This window comes from Lacerta agilis, chromosome 4 (genome assembly GCF_009819535.1).
Source record: "Lacerta agilis isolate rLacAgi1 chromosome 4, rLacAgi1.pri, whole genome shotgun sequence".
Classification (NCBI taxonomy): Eukaryota; Metazoa; Chordata; class Lepidosauria; order Squamata; family Lacertidae; genus Lacerta; species Lacerta agilis.
Window position 1 is genome coordinate 61513391 of NC_046315.1, and position 27851 is coordinate 61541241.

Consider the following 27851-nt stretch of genomic DNA (forward strand, 5'->3'; position numbering starts at 1 on the left):
CACACATGATATCAGGAGGAGCCAGGGACTGGAGCTAAATGCCCTGTGAACATTGAGGAGGCCCACCCCCCCTAAAAAAGCATGGGGGAGGGAGACAGTGCCTTGGCCCCTACGAACTTGTGCCTATGATTGGGCCTCATACCAGTTACAGTACACTGAGCTAGACTTTAGCTGTTAAATAATGAGTCTGAAGGACACCTACCTATGTGTGCATTTGAGAGGAAGTTAAAAAGAAACACACTGAACTAGCAGCAGATGACTTGGTGGGATGTTGCCATTCACTTGACCCTCAGATCAGTCATGTCTCTGCTGCTTACTGAGAGCTAAAGTGAGGGGAGGTAGCAGTGTGGTTGGCATGGTGCAACTGCACCAGATTGGCTCCTCCAGTGTGTTTGAACCATGCTGACCTTGCTGCTGCTCACACTATCCTTCTCTAGCTCCCGGTAAGTAGCAGTGATGCAATTGACTGGAGGTCAGGGGAGTGGTGGTGCTCAAACATGCTGTCCGCTACTGCTTTGAGCTTACTCTTTTTCCGCATAAAGGTACAGGGCCTGTAAGCAAAGGCATCCCTACCGGACTCAACAGTTCTCATCTTTCCCTCTACTACAGCAAACAAGCTGCACACCATGCCATTATGGGGAATGAGAGGACTTTGCATGTCTTTCCACCAGGTTTTTGAGTGGCTTGAACACCACAAAGATGGAAGTCTTAATAAAGTAGAGGGGCCTGTGTATAGACCTAGCCAGTCTCCTAGTACATTGCTTTCACATGCACCTGTCATATTGGTGGTGGAGAAATATTAAGACCTGTGGGGATACTTTCATGTGATGCCACTAGTACTTGCATAGGGGAATAATAATGATAATAATGATAATGATAATGATAATAATAATAATAACAATAATAATAATAATAATAATAATAATAATAATAATAATAATAATATATTTATATCCTGCCCATCTGGCTGGGTTTCCCCAGCCACTCTGGGCGGCTTCCAACAAAAGATTAAAAATACATTAAAAGTGATGCCCATTTCATACTGTGATTTTACTGTGTAAATATCGCTGTGGTCTGCTGTAGCTTATAGGTATATGAGCCCAACACCCTGCTCTCTATGGGAAGCCTTCAAGAAGGACTTGAGTACAACAGAGCTCTTGTTTTGTTTGCGTTCTGTCTCTGTATTTATATGTGATGGATGACTTGTTGCTTACCTTTATTGATCTCTCCTTAGATCTGAAAACCCAAGAAAGGGTTAAGAAATACTGTCAAAGAATAGAAAGTGTTTGTTCTGAAATTGAATCACTGTGATGGAAAGCTTTCATTTGCCCCTTGTGAAAGCACAATAAATGTGATAGCTGCGACTTTTCTTGCCCAGAAAAGAGAAAAATGCCTTTTATTACAACTCCCTGTTCAGGAACTGAGATGGTGTGAATTGAAAGCTAGGTGCAATTGTCTGTTGCAATAACTCTGGCTTGGGAAGAGGTTTTAACTGTGTCTAGCTCCTTGGCTGCCTCTTCCCAATTTCCCTGTGCCACCCTAGGGGAAGAACTGGTCAAGTGCGTGCTTTGCATGCAGAAAGTCTCAGGTTCAATCTAGGGATGGGGAGAAATTCAATTTTGCTTGCATTTTAATGAGGAACTAAGTAATTCACACTCCTTGAACCAATATGTGAACTGAAACACAATGATCCTTCAAAAGTTGCATAATACTACAGAAATTGCTTGCAGAAATGTTGAGAGAGAATCAGAGTGGTGTAGTGGTTAGAGTCTGTTGAACTAGGACCTTGGAGATGAGGGTTCAAACCCCCCCCCCCAGCCATGAAGGCTAGGAAAGGCTCATCTCTCAAAACTGGAGAGCTGCTGTCAGTCAGTGTTAACAGTACTGAGTTGATATAAGGCAACTTCATCTGTTACTATGATCGGTGCAATATATGAGTAAAGTAGGTGCAGATGGTACTTGGAAGTGTTACTGTCTTGTTTTTATTCCACCTCAGATATCCTCAAAATTTGTTGTTGTTGTTGTTTAGTCGTGTCCAACTCTTCGTGACCCCATGGACCAGAGCACGCCAGGCACTCCTGTCTTCCACTGCCTCCCGCAGTTTGGTCAGACTCATGTTGGTAGCTTCGAGAACTCTGTCCAACCATCTTGTCCTCTGTCGTCCCCTTCTCCTTGTGCCCTCAATCCTTTGCAACATCAGGGTCTTTTCCAGGGAGACTTCTCTTCTCATGAGGTGGCCGAAGTATTGGAGCCTCAGCTTGAGGATCTGTCCTTCCAGTGAGCAATCAGGGCTGATTTCCTTAAGAATGTATAGGTTTGATCTTCTTGCAGTCCATGAGACTCTCAAAAGTCTCCTCCAGCACCATAATTCAAAAGCATCAATTCTTCAGTGATCAGCCTTCTTTATGGTCCAGCTCTCACTTCCATACATCACTACTTGGAAAACCATAGCTTTAACTACACGGACCTTTGTCGGCAAGGTAATGGATCACTTCATGGATCACTGCCTTGTCATGGTAAAGGGGCTTGAATAACTCAGAGAAGCTTTGAACTATGCCGTGCAGGGCCACCCAAGATGGACAGGTCATAGTAGAGAGTTTTGACTAAACGTGATCCACCTGGAGCAGGAACTGGCAAGCCACTCCAGTATCCCTGCCAAGAAAACTCCATGGACAAAGACAACAGGCATCCTCAAAAAAGGAAATGCTAAATCAGGCATAGGCAAACTCGGTCCTCCAGATGTTTTTGGCTTACAACTCCCATGATCCCTGACCACTGGTCCTGTTAGCTAGGAATCATGGGAGTTGTAGGCCAAAAACATCTGGAAGGCCGAGTTTGCCTATGTCTGTAAAATGAATTTAATTAAATGTTTGAATAGTGACTTAGTATGGCACTCACTGACCACTGAAGCAGATGTGAGAGCCTCACCAGCTCTACTGGGATTACAACAGTGTAAGTTAAAAAGTGAAATGATGCCCCAAGAACCAAGTTAATTCTATGCGCTCTTGTTCTTTTATTTAACTCTGAAATAAGCACACACATTTTGACATTCAAGGACATCCTTTTAATTTGTAGTCCTCTCTGAGAGATTTGTGTTCATGAAGAGATGAATAGATTTTACTTATTTATATTCACAGTTTTAGTCATACATTATTTTGGCTCTGGAATATTGTTCTGTCTTTAATCATTCATATTTGGAGATGAATAAATGACAGGGATAATTGATACAACTGTTGATTGTCAGACTGAACAAGGGATCTGGCTATTTCCTGTTATAAAATGACTGCCTTGTTTGCCCAATGTTGAATTAGGATGGTGTAAAAAACCCCCACAAAGGAACTGTGTGTCAGTTGTTAGGACAGAGACAAAGCTGGGGCAGAGTTCCCAACTGAACTTTTTGTCTTGTGAGCAGGAATTGAACCCAAACCATTCAGGTTTCTCACTCCTTTCTTTTTCCAGTTGGACAGCACTATTCCATTGTTTACCTCATTTATCCTCACACCATGTGGATGGATTAGCTCAGCATAGCAGCAGAATGATAGGGATGGAGCAAAACACCCTCTTCAGGAGCCCACTCACTTCTTCTAAGTCATGACAAAATAAAAAAAAATTCCTTCCAGTAGCACCTTAGAGACCAACTAAGTTTGTTCTTGGTATGAGCTTTCGTGTGCATGCACACTTCTTCAGATACCAGACCAACACGGCTACCTACCTGTAACTTCTAAGTCATGGTTTGGCATAGCATTTTGTGCAAACTGTGCCAATATGTGCAACATGTTTGTGGCTAAAATGTGGCTTTAAAATCTAGACTTGTTTTGTATTCATAATCTTACCAGAGTTCAACTGGGTATGGAATTGGAGCAGGGCCTAATTACAATATTATTAGCAATCATGTCATTGGCACCAAAGAAGAGAAAAAAAGAAAGGAAGTGCCACCCTTTAGTGAACATGTGGCAACTTTTTCAGTTGCAAGTTCATATTATTTTTGAAATTATAGGGTTTATGGAAGAAAATATAATAGGTCATAGGTTTGCGATTTCTGGACAGTCTCAGAAAGCTGGGCTTCTGGGCCTCCTTAGTCACTTGAGATATGAGGAAGCGCATTTCATTTGTGTCCAACAAGGCGTTTCTTTTCCTGGCACAGAGACTGCAGGTCGTACTTTAGGATGCAGGATTGCTATCATCATTCATACTTTTTATCACCTCACCATTCGACTTCTGCAATATGTTCTGCATGGAACTATACCTTAAATCAAACCCAGCAATGATATGGAGATGGCCGACTGTCTAGTAAAGAGTGTGACTCACTGGATGCCCATGAAATGTCCATGAAACCAATCTGATAGCAATGAAAGATTAGTAGCACAGTAAGATTTCTCATAAAAATCCTATTTCAGCAAAATATTTCTAATGTAAACAACTGCAGCGACAGAAGGAAATTGGAAGGGGGGGACGACGACTAACTTTGGTGTGATGTTAAGCATCTAGCTTATCTGCTGTAACTTGGCACATCACAGTTTAATTGATCTGCAGAATTCCGACATCAGGGCATAGCAGGCAGCTTGAACAAGAAGTGAGACATAACCTTAAGTACTTCATCAGTATGCAGAATCAATATTGTATAGTCAGGGGCGGCACATTACAGTTCACCGCTTGAGACAAAACGGGAAGTGTTGCTTGGTCCTGCTGCTGCCGTTGCTGTTGCCCCCACCTACCTGCTCCTGCCCCCACCTCCTCTGCTACATCCAGCACTGCCATTGGTGTTGATTTTGGGTGCATCCTTGCTCTGCCTACTAGCTGGGCCAGCTCTGTTTATAGTATACCAAGAGGCCAAAAATCTAGCTGGCAGTTCTACTCAATTTTTTTTACCCATATGGTCATCATACTATGATTTGTGAAGCTTGGACATTTTTAGCGAGAGTGTCTGCTACGATAAACCACTATGAAAATCCCGTGTATGTGTGATGGCCCTACTTTTCAGCAGCAGATACTAGGAGATGGGGAGCAGCAGAAGTTGGACAACTTGACGTGCCATGCAACCTGCTCTATAGAGAGCCACACTCATGGAGTTACAATTCTCTGCAACACTTAACAAATGACAGTGACCAGAGATCTTTGAGGGGTGAAATGTGCTTTGAAAGTATAGCATGTTCACAGCCACATTTGAAATAAGTTTGCCAGTTAGCCTGTTCAACTTCTGCTCATAGTATGTGTGCATGTGGGTTTGTTGCATTGTCCTTTACCTCAGACCAGGCATTAGCAAACTCAGCCCTCCAGATGTTTTTGGCCTACAACTTCCATCATCCCTAACTAACAGGACAAGTGGTCAGGGATGATGGGAGTTGTAGTCCCAAAACATCTGGAGGGTCGAGTTTGCCTATGCCTGCCTCAGACAGCAAAATGCCTTGGGCTAGGTCTGTTCTAGATGATGACAAAAACACATTAGTGCCATTACATTCTCTCAAACCTGTGCATCAAAAGAGCACACTAATTAAAGAGCCATCAGACATCATCCTTAAGACTGTGAAGCACTGAAAGCTGAGCGTCTTTGTGCTCACAACAAGGGCTGCTTGCAATGAATAAAAAATAAGTTTGCTTACTGAACCTCCCCCAACCCTCTCAATAATAGTGATTTGATTTTATAAACCACATGAAAAAAATGACATTATGAGGTATTAAACATCACATGGAAAGACTACTAAATTAAAAAAACATTTTTGTTTTCTTAAATGCAAAGTCTAATTATAAACAAGTTAGCCACGGTGATTGCTTAGGTGCCGTTATGTTGTTATGTACTGAATTCTGTCTCCCAGTGTAATTCCTGAACTTTTGCATTGCATTAAGTGCTCTTTTCATATTATGTCTGGCGAACTTATTACATAAATAAGTTTGAAAAAAGAAAAAGAAAACCCCCACTAAAATAAACAAACATCAGGGTTTCTGACTTTGAAAGAATGAGTGATAAGATTCCGGAGGCTCTGTTAAATGATAGAAAGTGCTTTCCGGTAGCACAACAATTCATCTAGAATTCATGAATAAATATCTCAGACCTGAATATGCAAAGCCTTCTCTTGAACACCAGTCAGTTGTCTTCTGAGAAATTATTACTTTTTACTTTTCTTTTTGCTACAGCTAAATGTTCTGTGCTCTGTGTGACCATTGTGATCTCTAAAATAAGCCCCTAGAGCCTTATTAATTTTAATGAAGGTGACAAGAGGGTGCCGCTGAGAATACCATTGCTTGCTCCTAAGAAATGTTGCTGTTTGAGGTGGAGCCCTTCCTCAAGCCAAGGTGCATGGTATATAAGTGTGCATGGCTATGATGGCACTTCGGACAGAAAATCTTTCTCTGGGAGTAAAAGACAAAAAATGGCAAATTCAATAACTAAAAATTTGCTGCCTTTTCATGACACCCTAAAACTGCTGCTAGAGATGGCCATCTCACTCTGCCTAATGATTGGGCCAGCCTGTTCTGAACAAGTGATGAGGAGAGGAAGTGTGAGTTGTACATCCTCTTACTCTTGGGTCACATCTACACCATACATTTATAAAGCACCCTTTTACCACTTTAAGAGCCATGGCTTCCCCCAATGAATCCTGGGAAATGTAGTTGGTTAAGGGTGCTGAGAACCTAGGATTCTCTGTAGGTGTAGTGGATCTGCTGCCTGGCAGGAGTGTGCATGTGCTGCTTGCCACCACATGATCTACTTGGGAGAGGGGCTGCAATTCAACCTTTTCCAACCTGGTGGCTTTCAGATATTATTGGACTCCATCATCACTTACCCTTTGCATTACCATCTTGGGCTAATGGGAGCTGGAGTTCAGCAGTGTCTGAGGGCAATAGGCTGGAAAAGGCTGTTGCAGTCCATCATTTGAAAAGGCACAGGTTACCCAACTCTTGTGTTGGTGATCAAGGTTGTAATATTTTAAATGACTATTCAGAATGACCTGGTTTGAGCGCTGTTTTGCTAGTGGTTAAGAAAAACACAAACACTGTAGAATATGTCAGCTTCTTTTCATACATTTTCCTTCCTGGTTTTACAAGAGACTAAAGCAAGTCCTTAAATGAGAAATGAAGGGCAAAATGACTAAGCAAATATAAAACCATGTAATGCCTCTTTAGGTGCAGAGCCATCCCAAATTACTCATCAGTCTTATTCAGGGTAAGGTGATTTTGTTAAAACTGCACAGCAATGAACATATTGGCTGCTAACAACAGCATCATCCCTGTTACTTCTAAATGCTTTTATTGCATGGGTGAATGGATCAGACAGACCTGAGCCCTCAGTGAAATCAATGTTACCTATGAATTAACTCTTAAACATTATTTTTTTATTGATGTGTGTGTGGCAGGGGAGGTGGTGAGAGAACCCTACTCCATCTCAGCTGCATTTAGGTTTGAATATAATTAACTCGCAGCACACCTACAGAAGCACGTCAGGAATTTTAATTGCACCGAGAAAAGACAATAGTCACATTCCAGCTGGTGGTTACTGCTGAGGTGCCCTGCCAGAGTGCTCTCTGTGGTGATCAAGAGGGAGGGTAATTTCTTCACATATTGGGAGGTAGCCCTAGAGGCAAGAGGCATGGCATACAGCTGCCTACATGCTGACTGGATAGTTGCCCCTGTGGATGTTAACAGCCTGAGCCTGAGCCAAGGGAGATATCCAGTCAGCACCCATATACTTGTATGAAGGAATGAGTTGGTGTTCCCTTCTGTCCTTTGTTGCTTCACAGCAGCGACTGGCAATTTTGCTAGTGAACCACTTCACTGGTCACTGCTGAACTCAACACATAGTAGAGATGAATTAAACCAATTGGATTGTGTCCAACAGTTCTACTCATAGTAGACCCACTGACATAACTGGACCTATGCTAGTCACATTTTTAAATTTCAGTGGGTCTTCTTTGTGTATGACTAATGTTGGATTTGTTGTTGTTCAGTCGTTCAGTCGTGTCCGACTCTTCGTGACCCAATGGACCAGAGCACGCCAGGCATGCCTATCTTTCACTGCCTCCTGCAGTTTGGCCAAACTCATGCCAGTCGCTTCGAGAACACTGTCCAACCATCTCATCCTCTGTCGTCCCCTTCTCCTTGTGCCCTCCATCTTTCCCAACATCAGGGTCTTTTCCAGGGAGTCTTTTCTTCTCACGAGGTGGCCAAAGTATTGGAGCCTCAACTTCAGGATCTGCCCTTCCAGTGAGCATTCAGGGCTGATTTCTTTAAGGATGGATAGGTTTGATCTTCTTGCAGTCCATGGGACTCTCAAGAGTCTCCTCCAGCACCATAATTCAAAAGCATCAATTCTTCGGCGATCAGCCTTCTTTATGGTCCGGCTCTCATTTCCATACATTACTACTGGATACAAGGCATTGTTTTTAATGAGGTCAGCATGGCTTACCGCAGTAGCAGTAGAATCATAGCTCGATTGCAGGCAGTCATCAATTTTACCCTAGGGCAGCACTCAAGCTTGACCTCAGACCATGCCTTTCCCCTTGCACACTGCGGCTGTTGCTCCCTTGAGGCTTGTGCTGCCCTGAGACAAATGTAAACATGGCAGCAAGGTGGCACCTGTGAGACTGGCAGCACTGGCTCTTCCATGCTCAAGGTCAATTGAACTGTTCTAGGCAATGGGGTGTGGCCACCTTTCAAGAGTGATATTTTCCTGGGACGGCTACATTTACCCCCAAGAAAACATTCCATAGAAAGCACTCTGACAAGTTTAAGGAATTACCCGGTAGTGTTTGAATTGATGGCACAGCAAGACGATTTAAAGCCTTAGCACTGCAGGGTAGGAATTTTGTAGCAAAATATCGCCAGTCACCACTGAGGAGTGCTCCCTAGCCAAGGAGCTTCAAGGCTCCCTAGGTTGAGTTCAATCGGTGTAGCCAGAGCAGTTCAATCGGTGTAGCCAGAGCAGGTTACTACAAGTAAAACCTCTCAATTTTGCCAACTAGGCCTAAATTAGTGACCTTTTTGACACCAAAGGACCATAATCCTCTGGGAAGGTGCCCAAACACAGGTCGAACTGAAGTGAAAGGAAAATATGCAAGCACTTTTTCCTCAGCTTTGCTTGTATTATTTTCAGTGGGGGTGGCTTGCATGAGAATATGACAGTAGATGGTGCTTCCTGGGTCAGAGGGCTAATCCACACTTCTGCTTGCCCTGCCTTTCCCCCCTGGAAAACCTTTTTTTCTGGATTGACATTTACTCTGATTTAGTGCTAAAGAGCAAGTTTCTTCAGGGGGAAACTGTGGGGCAAAGGCAAAACCACTCGGAAGTGTGCTTACAAAGCCACTCAGACCCATGCTTTCTACAGACGGGACAACTGGAAGTGTAGACAAGCCCAGAGTTGGTGTCTATGTTTGATGGTGCTGCCCTAAATGATACTCATAGTCTGCCAGCTCTGAATGCTGCTTCATCTTGCCTTATGTTAGCTGGAGTTGCCTCTGGCAGTAGCATTTTTTTTTAAATAGTAAATAGGTTTCCCTTGGGTTGCCTGCCATGTCTTGGATTGCTGCTTCAGCCACAGCATTGCGGGTGGGAAAAACACCCTCTGTTTGTGCCACTGCAGCTGAAACAGACCCATAGGATCTGACGGTTCTTTTTTTCTTTTAATCTTCCATATCACAATTCTTAGCCCAGGATGATCAACTATTCTGTGTAAATAGCTATTTCCAAAAGGACCTAAATCAAACTAGTTTTTATTGTCCTCTTGGGGGGAAATACGCTGTGCATTTTAAAAAGCTCATAGAATTGCTTCATATTTTATTCAGGTTTAGCACTTTTCATCTAAGATTTCGAAGCACTTCTCAAACATTAATTATAATTCCTATTTACAATTCCCTGTGAACTAGGCCTTATTTTACAGGGGGGAAACCAAAGCACACTACAATGGCCTACACACGTGACTAAAACTGCTTGCTGAGAGCGCGTCAATCACAAAAGGCTTCGTAATGGCCTTTGGTTAATTCAGTATCGTTATGCCGAACTTTGTCTACATTTTGTTTGTATGCTCAGCGAATTGTCCTGAGAAGGGCTGAATTAGCCATGATGTGAAGCCAAATGGGCTCTGATTCTGTAATTTTTGTATCTGAAGGGCCTTGTCTCCTTTTAAAAAACCCATCCTGTTCAGGAGAAGGTGTCTGCTTAGGAGGCCATGTCACCTACTGTACAGAGGACTGTAAAAGCCACATTAGCACCTTTCAGTGGTGGCTTTGAAACTTTGGGACAATTGCTCTACATAGGTGCACCTCACTTCAGCGTTACAATCCTTTATGAATAGTGGGAAGATATAACTATTCTGCCAGGAAGTGGGGAGGGATAGTATGTGGAGCTCAGTTTATATTGCACCTGTTGCCATACACCTGTTTTATTGCACCTGTTTGCCATTGCACCTGTTGTATTGTTTCCCTTTTCTTGAGAGGAATCCTATTTGGAATAAGGGAATTTCCCTTAAAAAAGGGAAAAGTTGACAGCTATGCCTGTTGCTGTCTTAAGCTATTATTTTATTTTATGCTGTGCTTAAATGTTTTAACTGGATTTAGGGGGGGAGTATTGGTGTGTTTTAATATGTTAGACACATCCTCCCTGTGACCATATGGTGAAGGGCTGTATAGAAATATCTAAATAAATAAAATTGCAAGGCTGCCAGAGGATTGTCGTCATATATATATGATCAGTAAGAATTGCAGAGAGGGTAATTGGTGTTAGTTTGCCTCCAATAGAGATACTTTATGCTGCTCGAACCAGGAAGAGAGCAGAGAGATTTGTCGCAGACCCTTCGCATCCTGGTCATTACCTGTTTGATTTACTTCCATCCGGACGTCTTTACAGGACTCTATGCACAAAAACGTCTAGGCACAGGAATAGTTTTTTTCCTTGTGCCATCAAATTGTTGAATTTGTAGTTGTGTGCGGAAGGGAGGTCAGTTGGTGGTATGGGGTTCCTTTGTTGTGCTGTTGTATCGTGAGGGGAATAGTGTTTGTATGAGGTACGTTTCTTTACATTGCAATGTAGTCGAAGCAAAATTCCAAGTATGATTGATACTTGGCCAATAAAATTATTCCTATTCCTATTCCTAAAATGTGTATTTTTGTTATTTTATGAAGGACACATATACAAATCAAACCATGTGCAACAAATACAACCGAAAAAACTGCAGTAAAGCGGTAAGTTATAGAATAACATGAAACAATAAAAGCATTTGAGAGGAAACTTACAGTGCCAGTTGTGTTGAGTGTTCCTTGCACATCTGCAGACTGTCTGCTGTTAACATTCCTGTGCCAAAGAGAGACGTGAGTTAATGGAGGAGCAGTGTCATGTAAGTTCCTGTTTACAAAAATTTAAAAGGGGAACCATGCTCTGTTAGGAACATAGGTAAGCTCCTATGTACAGGTAAGCTTCTGTATACAAATGTCAAAAATGGAAAACTATTCCCCACTTGGAACACCATGTTGGCTGAGGGTTACCTGTGTTACCTGTATGTTTGGTGGGAACGCTTTGCACGTGGAGAACTGCTAAGGCTGTATTTGGAAATGGTTATGGGGGAGGGGAAAGTGTCAGTGCAGCTTCTATTTCAGTTAATTTGATTAGTTGCTAACGATGTGGAGTTTTACTGTATTTTTGCATTTGAGTTTTATCAATCATGCTTTTTATGTTTAAGATAATATTTTGTTTTCTTATTAATTATGCTGCTTTGTGTGTGTATTTTGTAGCTGACTTTCATCCGCAATGTACTATTTTGATACTTTGTAATGCCCTATTTGAGAGAAATATGTGTTTTCAATATAAAAGAAGCATAAAAATTATTTGAAATATACATACATACATACATACATACATACATACATACATAAGTAAGAACCCTATTATGGCCTACTGAACTATTTTAAAAGGAAAATGAATATGAAATCTTCACTTAATCCCCCACCCCCATTTTTTATTTTTATTTTTTTTGGTTAGTACCAATATTACTGGTATTCAAATGCCAGGTGCAAATGTGGCTTTTTGTTCAGGTCTTTGGATATTTGTACCACTGATACTGATATGTTATTTTTATTGTATTTTTTCTAGGGAGGAGAATCGGTGGTATATTATACCTTTTTAAAAAAGTGATTTTATTGTGAATTTCCCAGAGATCCTAGGTTGCAAGGTGGAATACAAACAGCCTCATCAATCAATCAATCAATCAATCAAATTTCATGGGTTTCTATGAACCAATGTAGGCATGGATGGTCTGGTCTGTGCCAATTTCAAATTTAATTGTAGGCCATTTCTATATTGTCAGGAAACCCCCCTCCCCACGGCAGGCAGCGTCCTGGGATCGTTTGCAGTACAGGGAACAGCCTCCATTGTTCACCAGTTCGTCATCCCCCTCCTCAGGAGGAAGCGACCATTCCTCCAGTGGGGAGGGGGAGTTGGAGGCAGGAAGTCGGCACAGGGGCTGTGGAGAGATCGTGGAGCCTGAGCACCAAGGGGAAAGCGGGGAACAGGGACAGTTTCCCACGCCCCGAGTTTGCAGGCAGGAAAGACGTGGAAGGGGGAGGCGGGGGTTCAGGATCCCGCGCCTTTTTTGCTGGACAAAGAACTGGAAGGGTTCATTCCCGGACTCTGCGGAGGGATGAGATGGACGTTTGAACTTTTGCTCCACTGTAAATATTCTGCACAATAAAGAACTTAGTTTAGAAGTTCTGCGTTCGGCTGATTTCTCATGAGCAACCACTGAACGTCCTTACATATATTAACCTAATTTTTAAAATAAGTCCATATGAAAATTATGTGTATTATTTAAGTATGAATTTTATCTCAATATATGCATTTCCAAACACATTTTGACCCAACTGCCCACATTTTTAATGCATTTTAGTATGTTCTTTGAGCTGAGAACTGCATTACAAATCTGAAGAAGTGCAAAACCTAAAGGATTTTTGATCCATTAATTCTGATTCATATATTTGTCCTAAAGATGTGAATTAGGTTGGTTCATGTAAAAATATGGATCAAACAAAACTCTTCTCCATCTCTTGTGTAAATTGGGAGTTGATGCATTTGCCCTGCAAGAAGATGAATTGCTAGACAGGTGATTTATCTCACCACAGGGGAGATTTGTGCATTTCACCTTGGCAGGGGTAAGTCTGGGTCAAGATCAAAGAAGTACAGGTGAATATGGATCAAGATCCAAGAGCAGTTCTTTGAGTCATACCTGGGATGTGTTTACAACTGGGATATGCTTGGCTGGCAGTTCGCAACAACAGTAAATTAAAATTTCCAAATAGTTGGTTGATTTCTTTCCCCACCTCACATTGATTTAAATAGCTGCTGAATTTGGTAGCCCAAATTCATATGATAGCCAAAGTTTGCCTCAAATCCTTTGCACTGTAATGGATGTTTATGCCAAATGAATATGAAAATCTTGCAGAGATTAATTACAATTAAATTGTAATATGTTTTCTGGAATCTGAAAAAGATGACTAATTTGGAGCAATAAATACAATTGGGGAAAACAGATCTGCTTGTAGATATTTTACAAAGGAAAAAAGAATAAACTCATCAGATGAATTATTCAGAATGAATTATTTGTTCGGCTCTGATGGAATTTATTATAAACTCACAGATTTGCTTGCATGGAAGACATGAGAGAAACTATTGCTAATGCACATCCATCCAGTGAACAATTCTTCTTATTTGAACTGTATTTTTCTAAATATTATACTATGCCACAATCCAGGCAATCTACGCAGAGTTCTGTGCATAGCACGTTGGTTTCAATGGGATTAGATGTGCATTGGATTTTGGCCCTAGTTATTTTCTAATGGAAACAGTGAGTCTCAAACTAGAAGTCACCTGTCAGTGGGAAACTGATTCTGACTGCCCAATTGACAAGGTGCACATTCAATCTGCATAACTGGGTGGAACTTATTAACCTGCTTAGTTATATAGATAACAACAGAATTATGGTTGTAATAATTGTTGCTGTACCCCAACTATAAAATGATACAGGAAATATGAAGGTGCAAAGATCAGATTATGAACTGGCTAAACATGGAGAAATTCTTTTGGGTGTGCGTGTATATTTTGTTGTTGATTAACATTAGGCTTTTATTATAAAGCCCCCCAAAATATGAAAGTTTGTGCCAAGAACAATGACCACAGCTTTTTAGGAGCTTCTCTTTCCAGACCAGCCTATCCACTCCATAAGATCCATTTAGGGAAGCTCTTCTCCATTTATTAATGGCAGGTGGCCAAGGCAATACTAGCTGGGATGCATGTGAGAGTCTTCACAGAGGTTGCACCGAAAAAATGTTTGTACCTATGCTCTTGGGTTATTATTATATCTTTGTTACTCAGGCAGACATCTTACCTGATAGACAGGTGTTTTTTTTTTTTTTAAAAAAATATGTATGTGACTCTTGTATTTATTTTTTTCCTGTTTTATTATTATTGGGTGATATGCAACCTTAATCATACTCAGAGTAGATTAACTGAATTCAATGAACTTAAGTAAGTTAAGTCCATTGGTTTCAACAGATGATATCCAGCTAAGTGCTTCTGCTGGTGCAAGGATTTCTGCTTGCGCAACAAAACTTTGCATCCCTCTCCTCTCCCTCTGTGTCCCTGTGCACCCTGTTCTGGGCTTTTCTCAAGAATGTGAGTGTAAAGGTACAGAACTGTATTAAAAAGAAATAAAAGATGACTTTATTTACATGTTATCTGTTAAGCATCCCTGAAGGAGGAAAATAGATGCTTTCATTCTTGCTGTTTGTCAGAAGGGGAGCTTCCATGTGCTTGGTGATTTGCAGCCATCACAAATGGGTGCTTATCAAGCACCCAGTGGGTGAGAGTAAATGGCTGGCACATGACAAGCCTGCAGTAGAGGATAAGCACTGCTTATTAAAATACACTGCAGAACTCCGCATTGACAGAAACCGAGAGAATGCTACCATCACAAAAGGCTTGCAAAATGCAGCACTCTTCCAATCTCATATACTCCTGACACTGACCTCCAATCTCTTCCCATTCTGACAGTCTCCCAAAAAAATACAGATAGGCTGACTGAAGAACCCTCCTTGTTGCTGGATTCTGCTACTAATATTGAAGCAGCAGAAAGCGGCAACACTGGGGGAATTTTATAAGGCAGGAAAAATGTGTATTGGGTTTGCTGCTCAGTTTGTATTTATAGCCATTAAATCCCTATGGTAATGTCATAAATATTACTTGTTGATGAATGACTGGCAATATCAAGGGTCTCCATTTCACAGATATTCATGTCGTCTTTCAGTTCATTCATTCATTTTATTTGTATGCCGCTGTTCCACAAAACGAATCATGCTCAAAGCAGCTTACAACAAAGAAACACCACAAAAACAATTTCATAATAACACAACAAAATAATAACATAGTAAAAAATTCATAATAACACAGAAAAATAAAAATATAACAACATGCAAAAGCCACATTTCAATACTATAAATATACCAATATTATTTAAACAGCATACAGCACCCAATAGCAAAAATAACAAGGGGGTGTTCCAGTTTTACCTTAGCCCTAGAAGCACCCACCCATGATGTTGCTTACCATCTCTTTCCTGCAGCAGCTTCTTATAAGGCTCCCAAGAACAAAGGGTGGGGTAGCTGGAAACACCTCTCCCATTATGTTGCTCTTTCAATGCTGTCCTCCTTTTAAAAGACAAATGCCTGTCAGATTGACAGGTTGTTATGGTTTGTGTCAGTGACTTGGTCACTGTTGACATTGACTGGTAATTCTCAAGATACAACTTATGCATGTTGCACTTTCTGAAAAGAAGTCCCTGTTGCCTCTGAGAAAGGCAAATTCTAATGCCATAGGGATGCTTCAACAGAAAACTGGGCAAGGGGAGACATTGCCACCTTCCTCCTGTAAGTGAGCTTGGAACTGCTCCCCACATCTCCAAGACAGGAATGGAGAGCCTGTGGTCCTCCAGAGGTTGCTGGACTCCAACTCCCATCCTCCCTAGCCAGCATGCCAAAGGTCAGGGAGGGTGAGAAGTATAGTCTAACATCTTGGGATGTGGCACTGTCTGATAGGTTTTTCTGCTATGCATGTTTGCAGTAAGAACACTCACATACCCATCTTTTCTGAGAGCATTGTGATAGACCAAAACATGGTTATCACTTAATTTTTGATAGCATAGAAGGCATAGGTAGGAGGTTTAACAGCCTAGAAATGCATTAACCTCATGCAGATTTTGTCCTACAAATCAGCAAGGGCTGGTAGAGACCATGCTGCTACAGCAGCTGTTTCCTAGGTCCATCCGCACAAATCCTAAAATTCTCCCTCAAACCATTTTGTGCCCGCAGAGAGGACTTTCATAAGCCCACAAGAAAGAAGTGTGCTGAATTAACTTTTAAGAACCAAATAAATCACCCAGCTCTCCTGTTTATTTGCTTTCTATCTTGGTGTGCCAGAACAATAGTTCCATATTAAAAATAGGTATCATAATTCATGTCTTCCCTCCCCCCTCTAAAAAAAACACTGCCTAATTGTTCTTATCCAATTGTTTAATTATGATCTGATTTAGGAGGCCAGTTCTTACCTTTGTCTTCTAATAGACTCCCTTAAAACCATTCCAGTTGGACATATCAAGGAAACATTGAATGGGTTGGCTGGAAGAAAGTTTCATGATTAGAAACATTAAATTCTGAGAGAGAATTCCCCAGTCCCCAAATATTAACAGATCAATCCACCCAGTAAAAACATGTGGCTTTAGTGCTGCACACCAAGTGAAATGTGAGTGGAGGAAAGGCATATATTTTCAGCTTTGAGCTTGGACTTTCAGATAAACTTTCCTTAGATTTGAGGGGTATCATTGCTTACAGGTCAGGATGACTCTTCCCAGACACGCCCCCCCAAAAAAAAAATCACAAGAGAATTGTCAAGGAGAAGCAATTTCAGAAAGAAGTACTGCTGAAGAGAGGTTTCTCTGGGCCAGGAAATTTCCACATATATACTCTTCAGAATTCTTGACCATTTCTCTAGACGTTCAGTGCCTCTAGAAAACAGATTTGAGTGGCATGGGTTTTGCTTACACTTATGATCTGAACATAATGTTTGGAATTTATTTCTAGGTCTTGTTGATGGTAAACACACACACAAAAAGCACAATCTTACCTTGCAGCATGTGGCTTTGGATCACATTTGTATCTGAAGCAGCTGTGTCTGGCTTCTATTATGCTTCTGCTTCCATTGAAAAGGTTGCTTGGGACAGGGCTGAATTTGATAGATGGTTTTCTTTGCACAATGGCAAAAGCTTTGAACTTGATGGTCTTTTGCTTCTTTCAAAACCTACAATTGCATCCACAGTGTAATATAAAGCAGGTACTTGGCAGGAGCAAGAAACAGCAGCATCTTAGGTACCTGTAAGGCAGGGGATATCTTGAATATTATTATTACGAATTGCTATGAGGGCAAAACAATTAAGTTCAGTAGTGTCTGGGCCAGTAGGATGGAATTTCAATGCTAGCCTCCTTGGTGGAGGAGTGAGGAGACAGCTAGGCTGATATGGTGTGGGCAGAGCCAATCTGGTGTCATCACCACTTTTGGTGAAGCCTTTGGTTGAGCTGAAATTCTGGAACTTGGCTCAGATGTTACACATCTTATAGCTGAGTCTGCTATGAACCTCTAGTCCCTTATGAACCTCTAGAAATTCAATCAAGCTCGGTTTGTGTTAGATCAAGCATGTATACAGAGAAGCTGACTGTAAAATGTTGATTGGTTGGCTCATACTACGATAATAAAGCTTCCTCTCTGGCGGTACATAGTGCTGATTGGCTACCATGAAGCCCCTTCACTCTGAAAGCCCCCTCCCAGCATTAATAATCCAAAATGATTGGCTTTTAAAGAAAGGTATTGAATAAATGTTCTAAATGACTAAACACCCTGAAAATCAACTGGGGGCAGAGGGATGGGAAGATGAAACCTGCCCCCTCCCCAAAGTCTGAATGGAGATGCCAGCAAAAATCCATGCTAGAGCCAGAACTTGGTACATGTGCCAATAGAGGAATGAAGCTGGGGGAACGGCACAGCAGATAAAACTGTAAGTATGTCATTCTTGGGCCTAAACCTATTTATTCCCATTGACGTGTGCTTAAATGGGTTGTGCAGTGGGACTGCAACAATTTCTTACAGTTCTACAATTCTTTGTAAAATTGATATAAACCAATATAAATATACCCAAAACCACATTTTTTAAATGTGTGCTTTATTTTTTTTAAACCTGTATAAATAAATACAAAATGACAAAGAGGTTTATGTTTACTAAACATTGCATTTGATTGTATGACATTACACAGTGTCTGTCACAATAGGTTGACTTAAAATTGTGTCCCTTCAGCTGTTGGTGCATAATTACATAACTTTGTAGGATACAATTAGTCCTGAAGCTGCATCCAGCCACCCTTTTCAGTGAAACCCCTGAGTGCTTACAATTGCAAAAGAGTGTTAGGGGAGCCATTAAACCATAGTGGCTGAACTCTGGGAATTTTGCAAGGAAAACAAAGAGAGAAAGAGAGAGAAAGAGAGAAAGAGAGAAGAGAGTTTTTCTTTCAAGAGATAAAATCAACACCAGGCTTACAAACACATTTCTTTCTTAGAATACTATTTCCTCCTCAGTGGCTGAGAAACCCACAAAACTTTCAAAGCAAAATAAAATAACAACGATAACAATAACTCATTTCATTACATTGCTTAGTCACCTGAGATTCCCTTCCTCCCCTTCATGCTCATAGAAAGCTTGGCAATGTATATATTTGATGCACATACATTGCACATGTACTTCAAGTACATGTTAAAATTGCATTCCTGGATCTGCCCAACATAATAGCATCCAGAGCTACTCATGGGTATGAATTCAGCAAAGAGAGCACATGATAGTTGCTAGGTTCAGTCTGGGCGTTGCAAAGCAAACTTAACTATACACTATTTGGTCATTGTCACCATGTCCACAAACATGGACCAGGTGCTCTATGCTAGGGCAGCCCACATCTGAATATGCTGTCAGGTTTTGGTTTCACAGAGCATGAGGGGAAGGGATACAATCAGCCACTAAAAGGAGCCCATGATTCCCCAAACAGTTCAACATTCTTACCCATGGAAGGTCAACTGTCAAGGTTCTAAAAGTGTACTTTGGTTTAAAATAAACTGGATTCACCAAATCTGGCCATTTAATAAATGAGTTTGCTTTTCAAGTAAGAGCTCCTTGTTTCTGACCAGCTCATCTGCTGGATTTCACCTCTTGTTTTAGAAGCCTATCACCTTAAAACACACACACACCAAAACCACACCTATGTATCAGAATTGTATGACTAATCAGAGTAAGCTGTTGAGGATTGCAGTAAATAAAGACAACCTATTCAGGTCAATTCAGTGTCAAGTTCTAGACTGATATCATAATTAACTACAGGCAACATGTGTCAGGCAATCAATGTTTGGACTATGAATTGTGACTGGCTGGTGATGCCATGTTCCACGGTTTAAGTTTTTTTTTAAAAAAAATTGTAACGAGGACCATGGTTCTTCTTCTATGGTGGTTTTTGAAAAGGTTCTCAATTAAAATCAGTCCACACACTGTGTACTACAGTGGAAGATGGTGTGGTGAGGTGCCACTGCTCCCCTGATCATTTGTCGGTCACATCAGTACTGTTTACTGGGAGGCATAGAGCAGGGGTCCCCAAACTTACCTGGCCTCGGGCCGGTTCCTCCAGCGCTGACTGTGCGGCGGGCCGGAGGGCGGGGGAGTGCGTGCTCATACACGTGCACACTCGCTTTTTCCAGGTCGGCACGGCACCATAAATAGCTTGTACGCACGCGTCATTTCCGGTGCACTTCTGGCGCGGCACCATAAATAGATTGTGCGCATGCACACGGGCCTCTGCAGACCCGGAAGTGCACCAAAAATGATGCTTTGTGCATGCGCAAAAGCTATTTCCGGTGCTGTGCAGCGCCAGAAGTGTGCCGGAAATGATGCTTGTGAATGCGCACAAGCTATTTCTGGTGCCACGCCGACCCGGAGATGGGCAGCCGCGCCATGCCAGTAAGAGCAGGCGTAGTCGGGGGCTGGATAATTGGCTTGTGCGGGCCGTATCTGGCTTGTGGGCCTTAGTTTGGGGACCCCTGGCATAGGGGAAGAGATGAGGCAGCAGCAAGGTCAGCATGGTACAAATGCGCTGTGGGAGCCAATTTGATGGTCCTGCCAGTGCGTTTGCTCTTTGCCAACATCACTGTCACTTTGCCCTTTACATGTTGGTAAGCAGCAATGACACAACTGTTGACTAGGTGACCAGAGGTGCCCCACCATGGTGTACTGTGACCAGTGAAGGCATTCATAGGGAGAAGGCAAAGGGAAAGCCATGTTGGAAGTGGGTGAACATTACCAGGACTTTGCACGCTACCTGTAGCTCATTACTGACTTATGTGATTCATCATCAATTCATAAATTATTCTAATCACAATTGATCACACATTGGAGGCAAAATCAAAAGTTCTCCCACATAGGAGGTCATGAATGCAACAACTTGCACCACGGAAGTGCCTGTGATGGAAGCTTCAGTGAAACCTTGGATCGTTAATGTATTATTTTTGTCACAGTCTCACAAACCACCTAAAAGCACACAAAAGACAATTGCTGATGAATCATGTCTCTAGCTTGTTTTTTTTAAAAAAAATGCCCAAGGAAACCCCCAATAGCTAAACCTGTCCAAAAGAAAGGCAGGGCTTAATTGTTTTCAGGGCTCAGGTCCACTTTGATACCTTGAAAACGAGTGCCTTCCAAGAACAACACCCCTTTGCAGAGATTCCAGAGCCCTATTCAGATATTTGTTCAACTGTATCTGTGCGAGGGCTGTTCAGGCAAACCCTGCACCTTCCACCCCGCCTCCCCATGTTGAATGGAAAGATCTGATGGGAGATTGCATGGCGGTTTGTCAAAATGCAGTTATAGGCCTCCCACCCCATCCCCAATTAGGGCCACATGGGAAGGCTGGGGATGGTAGGGATAGGGTTGGATTGATACAATTAACAAACGCTTCTGATTTACACCCATGTCTGTTATTTGCATGGTGGACCGGAGGGCTGCATCTATGCTTCCATTACACAAACACTGTTACTTCCTGGGTAGGTGACCAGGGCTCAGTCTTGCACTGTTTTGAGTCCTCAAGGCCGGATTCAACTAAGCTGTTGTGGTAGTGGAAACTGGTGCAAAGAGCCCCACTGAAACAACAGGACCTTCTGCCTCTCTCTGTCCCATGTGTCCCCATGCACTCCTCAAATCTGCCCGGGAGGGTCTGGAGAACCCCCTAACAGTGCACGGGGACAGGAAAATGGAGATAGTTCCATCTGGTAAAGAGAAACGCTTGCACTGATGGCAGAATTCCACCTTACAGAAGAATTCTAGAAGCCTTAGAGGAAAGCAAGAACATGCCTGGCTCTCATCACTGGCCAAGTGCAGTCTGTCACTGCACACTTAAGACAAAGGAGTAGGAGTTCCATAGCTATTGTCATGGTTCCCCAGTAGACTTCAGTCTTTGTGCCATTCTTTTTAGATATTAGAAGGCAGTGATCAGGGACGTAGGAGGAAATGAACAGACTCTTGTACATGACTACAATGAAAATACTTTCCTACATAAGTTTGACTAGAATATTCTGTTATGGTTGAAGCCAAAGTTTAAAAATAGCTAGCCTTCATTCCCTTCTGAAGGGCAAAAGGAAAATATACACTAGATTTATTAGCGGAACATATGTTACATTCAGTTCTTCTTTGTCAAGTTCACACTACATTGCTGTAATTCTTGAGGGTCTAATTCTTCCCATTCAAGAGCTGCTACTTTCCAGCTTCCAACTGTAATGTTTCTGCAAAAATGAAGTTCAGGTTGCTGATACACCCTCCTCTCAAAAATCAAAATTAAATCAAACTAATGAGTAGCTCTGTAGAGGAAGAATTTTATGTTTGTGGCTTGGTTCTTACTCTGTTTCTTAAAAAGAACTTCAACTGAGGATTGTCTGCCATGTGTGGCTTCAGACATCATACTATAGTTGGCCAATCTGTAAACATTCTTCCACCCTGCGTTAACTGTTAGGGAAAATATGTTTAAGCCCCCTCTGTTTTACCCATCCCAGTTTACTAATTGAGACAGTACACTTGCACTCTTTGGGAATATGTACAGACTTTTGTTACACCTACAGTGGGGCAAAGATCACATTTGTGAGAACTAGAACCTCTGGGGGTGGGGATCCATGGCTATCTTTATGGCTACCATGCTTATACTCAAGACATGTATAGCCTTCCATAGAGAATCCATTCTCATAAATAAACATCCACTTGTGTACGGACTTTGTGAGGACACCTGCATGGGGCTGCCATAACATTGGCCCAGATCAGAGTTACATATACTTCTCTCTAATTGGGTTTCTTGAGCAGAGGCTTCAAAAGGGCTTCATGTGTTCAACAATTAGTTTACAGTGGGACCTCGATTTACGAACAGCCCTGTTTACGAACAATTCGGCTTACAAACTCCGCAAAACCGGAAATAGTGTCCCAGTTTGTGAACTTTACCTCGGTCTAAGAACAGAATCTGAATGGTGGAAGGGCACTGGTGGCAGGAGGCCTCATTAGGGAAAGCACGCCTCAGTTTAAGAACGGTTTCGGTTTAAGAATGGACTTCCAGAATGGATTAAGTTCCTAAACCGAGGTACCACTGTAGTTGCCTTCCATTTCTAGTCATACTGAAAACAGAGAGCTTCCTGTGATTACTACTGTACTTGACTGAGCAAATGGAAGGCCAGTCTGCTACAAACAATGCTATCAGTCAACCCTTCTGAAATCTAGACATTAAAATTTAATATTATTTTCATATTTGTTTCCTGCTACTTCATTGCAAGAGAGGCACAGGACTAGCACCAAGGGGTCTGCATCGCTCAGCAGATACTGAGGCCTTAGCATTTAAGGAGGGCCCACTGTCAACCCATGACCCACCGTGGTGCAGATGCTTTTTCTCTTGAGCAGTGGAACTAGGTCCTTCTGGTTGGTTATGGTTCTCCATCCTCAGCACTGCCACCTGGAACAGTGGTGGTGGTCACCTCCTTCACACAGAAGAAGAGGTGAAGTGGTGCTCTCCCCCCTCTGGTTGGCTGCACTGGCTACTGCTTTTCACTGCTTAGAGCGATTGGATCGAGTCCTCTTGGGGAACACACTGTTGTTAGTGCTGTGCCATGCCACCAATTGCTTGGTTACTATGATTTCTTTCCTCTTCTCCCAACATAAGAGAAACAGGACCAGTTGTCCCTTTTCCTTCCTGCAGAGATACCCATCACCCACCCACCAATCTAGTTGGCCAAGCAAGAACTGAAGACTGATTGGATGAGCCAGTGATGGGCCAGTAGCAACTGTTACTTGCAGCAGCAATTGTGTGGAAAGGAGGAGTAGGCAGGCAAGTGGATCTTGCATCTTCTAGTTTCCACCACCACTGTGTGTCTGTTCTCTGTTTCTGGGCAACAGCAGCTGGCGATATTCCTACCAGTCATTGCTGCTGGATCACCAGGTGAGCAGCTAGCAGTAATGGAAGGGAGCAGCAGTAGCTGCCACCTACATTCTGCCAGAATGAAGTGGGGAAGGAAGCGGATGCGGAACTGCCACTCCCTCTGATAGTGAGGAAAATGAGGCAGGGGACACCAGAGGGCATCTTGCCCAAGGTTCCCTGGAACCTGTCCTGCAAATAGAGACATCAAATTAAAAAGGATCTGTTTCTAAATGAAAACACATTTTCACCCTAAACAACAGGCTGGACAAAAACCATTGCAAAAGGCAGGCACGTTACTGAACAATTTCATTTTATGCAAGTTCCTTCGCATGAATAAAAGGAAAAAAGAAACTGGTGGTGTCAGGACTAACTACTTTAATTCTATTCCAACTATTCCAATAACTTTGCCTGGATTGTAGACATCATTTCAAACCCGAATGCTTTAGTACAGTTACCAGAGATGAGATGAATATGGCAGCCAATATGGCTATTTAAAAATAATGAGAAATTAGCATGCTATGTTGACTAGCTAGACTGACAGAATGGAAGATGATGGGCAATGCTAAAGGTGGAAATGTTTCTGCGCTAAGTCCTGGAAAAACAACACCTCCCCTTAGAAAATAACACGATCACTTTCCTCCTCTCAATTTACCTGGCAGTTGTTTTCTGCTTTCATGCTCTGTGGCCTCTAAATGATACCTTTTCTTTTTGGAAACCCCATCAAAGTTTTGCTGATGTTTCCTACTTGCTGGTTCATTACTCCTGCAGCCGAGATTTGTTTTCTTCACTGCTCGGAATTAACAATAGTTGTATGAATATAGAGGTTACATATTTCAGTCAATAATGGAATTCGCAAGGTTAACCTTTAGTTTCTGCTTGAGGGATCAGCAATACCACTGCAGTTTTCTCAACTGCGCTCTCATTAGTTAGTATTGCCAGAGGCTGAGCACCATTAAGCCACAGCTTTTTACAACAAAGGACAGGTTGGAGAAGTTGATTTGAGGTCCTGCAAGATGCACCTTCTGGTGCTTCAAATTCCAAGCCACAGCTTCGGAATCTGGAGAGTATCTTGGAGACTCTTGCTCCTTCCAAGCTGGAACATAATGGGGGATAAGTGCCTGGCTCTGTTGGTAAAACATCTTGGGTGGGAAGAGAAGGCCCTGTGAGGGAACTTTGAAGCTCAGGACTGGGCTGTTACCCCTATTTAAAAGAGGAGAGAATGAATCTGGCAGGCAGTCAAATTCCCCAATGCTTGAGAAGACTGGGTTGGTGCTATGCATAAAGGCAGTCTCAGAAGTGGCTCGATTCCTCTGGAATTCTATGTGCTACAGCCTCAAATAGCTTTGAAAATAGCACAAGGCATTTCTGTTTAGAAAAGCATTTTGTAATTTTAAAATGGTTTCTGTAAGATGTGTATGTCTGAAGTCAAAGGGCAGTCTGCTGATGAAATGATTTTGTGGTGTTTGTGTTCATATTCTACTGATGCATGGCTAGGAATGCTGGAAAATTCTGTCAGAAATGTAAACAGTTATGGAAATTTCAATGCTTGTTGGTCATAATTAAATTATTTACTACATTGTTTTAGCTGTTTCCATTCCATTGAAAAGCATTCAAATCAATTACATAATTAATTATATTAGTTTTGGTCATAGCAGATGGTTAAATGAACAACGTAGGTTTTAGCAGAAGCCAAACTGCAGCAGAGAGGCTAAGTATATCTATGTTGTTTGAAAAATCGTGCGCGATGGGCCAATGGCCGTAATAATAAATATCTATCTATCTATATCTAAACTGCAGCAGAATGGAAACAGCACTGGTGGCAGATAAAGCATAGAAATCACTGCTCCTCTTAAATCCCAACACATGACTATACCATGTTGTTTTATTATGGGATTGTTGTATTTTAGCTGCTGCAAGCCACTCAGGACAATGCAGATGCATTGGAAGACTGAAATACAAAAGTTTTAAATAAATATATGGGGAGAAGTTATTTGTGGCTTTGAGGCTATCCCTACTGTAAGTTGTATCAAGCTTATGTAGAGGATGATACAGTATGGTCATATATTCCAGCAATTAATCAACCCATTAATAACACTAGGCAGCCATACTCTAAAGTGATCCTCACCTTATATTCTTGGCAGCCACTCCCATGTAACATACATAATCAGTATGGCCTTCAACCTTCCACATATACCAGGAAAAAATAGTTTCTTTTAGAGCAGTGAGTATGCTACCTCCAGGATCCCCCTCCCACAGTATTTAATTTTAATGCAGGAACATAGGAACCTGCCTTAAACTGAGTCAGACCATTGGTCCATCTAGCTCAGCAATGTCTACATTGTCTGTCAGTTGGTCTCCAGGATTTCAGGCCGCGTTCTCTCCCAGTCCTATCTGGAGATGCTGAGGACTGAACCTGGGACCTTCAGCATGCAAAGCAGATGATCTACCACTGAGCTATGATCCTCTCCCCAAATATGGTTTAACATGGTGCTTAGTTTTTGTTGTTTGAAGATGGGTTTTCTAAGTGAATTCTGACTTCTCTGAATTTCCCAGCCGAAACAAAACTAGTTTTGTCTCTGCTTTCATGATGGAAACAAGTCATTGACTGCAGCAGGGGTCATCTATTGGCAGGAGAATAAACATGCAGAAGAACAGAAAATAGCACTTTAAAAACCCTACTGCTGCTGCACCAAGCACTGTCATATGAAGCCTCATAGGATGCTAAGAGACACTGGCACCTTTCCGTGTAACATCAAACCATTTAGTAGTCCTTAAGCTTTTACAAGCCTGGCCTCATTTAATAAGGTGGTTGGTATTTAGGGGGGGAAAGATGTTTTTCTTTGCTGGATAGAACTTCTTCAGGTTTTTGAACTCTAGTGTTCATCTAATTTGCATTGTTTCCAATGAAATGCTGGGTGTAAGTTTTGGATAGGAATCATTTGCAGGGAAATTGTTCCAATTGCTCCAGTTTTTCTTCCTTCGTTTCCCTCTAGACTCAGATCACTTGTAAATTGAGAATGAATTTGCACAAAGCCACTATAGGGAATAATATCTCCAGGAATACCAGTATGAATGAACTTGCTAGGCCAAGTAAATTAAGCTACCGGTAATTCTGCCACCCCTGGAGTAAAATCTGCTCTGACCAATCAGTTATTAAATGAGTGTTGTAATGTTTTTAAATGAGGTTTTTGGTTAAAGGAATTATAATACAGTAAACTTTAAAAGCTTACTGTAACTGCCTTTTAAGTTATTAGCACTTAGGGTAAGTGGGTGATATTTTGAAAATGTAATGACGTGCCATAGAAGATCAGTGGCCACAATCCAACACAGAGTTGCTACTTTAAAGCCTCATTAATTCCAGTGAGATTTAAATGTCCATATCTTTGCAATGGATTTATTCCGCTGCATATCTGTAAGGCAAATTTAGAATCCATCTTAAAAGCAAGTATAGAAAAATAATTGAAGCAAGTGTACAGATTTTCAGATAAAAGATTTTGCTAGACTATAACCTGGGGTAGGAAGAACAAAATCACTTTCTATGCGGTGGAAATAATTTAAATTTTTCAGCAAAAGAAATATATTTATCTTACTGTAAATTAAATTGTGCCATAGGGCTTCAGTTTCTGTTGGGGTGAATTTGTGAACGAAGAATTCGCTTGCCTCTTTAAAGTAGTTTCCATGTTCCAAAGTGGATCTACCAGCAGGAACAGGTCACAAAGGAAAGATTCAGAAACCGACAAAGGGACCAACCCATGGAAGATCCAGATGTCAGCTTGTCTCCATGCCTACTCAGACAACAGTATTACAGGACCTAATAACGCCATCCATAACACCAGGGGTTCATTCAACTGCTCATCTTCAGTATAATATATGACATCATCTATCAGCCATGCCATTCTGCAGTCTAAATAAGACAGACACTCCGGTCGCTATGCAAAAGAATCAAAGGATACAAATCTGACATCAGAAATGATAAGTTCAAAAGCCAGCAGGGGAACATTTCAACCTCCTAGGACTTCAGTAAGTGACTTTTAGTGTCTATCCTGGAACAAACAACCTTCAAAAGGGGACTGCAATGTGAAACCGTCGAAGTTCACTACTTCATGAGGGTCAATGCGCTCACTTGTGGGCTAATCCAAGACAAAGAAGTTTTAGCACATACTTATGACAAAGCCACAATGTATATACAAACTACACACACACACACACACACACACACACACACACACACACACACACACACACACCTGCAGCTCAGGATTAAACTGCATGCCAGAGATTTTCAACCTTTTTGAGTCC

The 27851-nt window shown here is 41.8% G+C and overlaps 1 long non-coding RNA gene across 1 annotated transcript; it reads right to left on the minus strand.

The window, feature by feature from the left end:
* Positions 1-15599: 15599 nt before the first annotated feature.
* LOC117045077 lies at positions 15600-17568 on the minus strand. Its single transcript, XR_004426392.1, has 3 exons — positions 17152-17568; positions 16577-16646; positions 15600-15698 (listed from the first exon to the last, which is right to left on the minus strand). It is a non-coding gene; the product is annotated as an uncharacterized LOC117045077 (long non-coding RNA).
* Positions 17569-27851: the final 10283 nt, after the last annotated feature.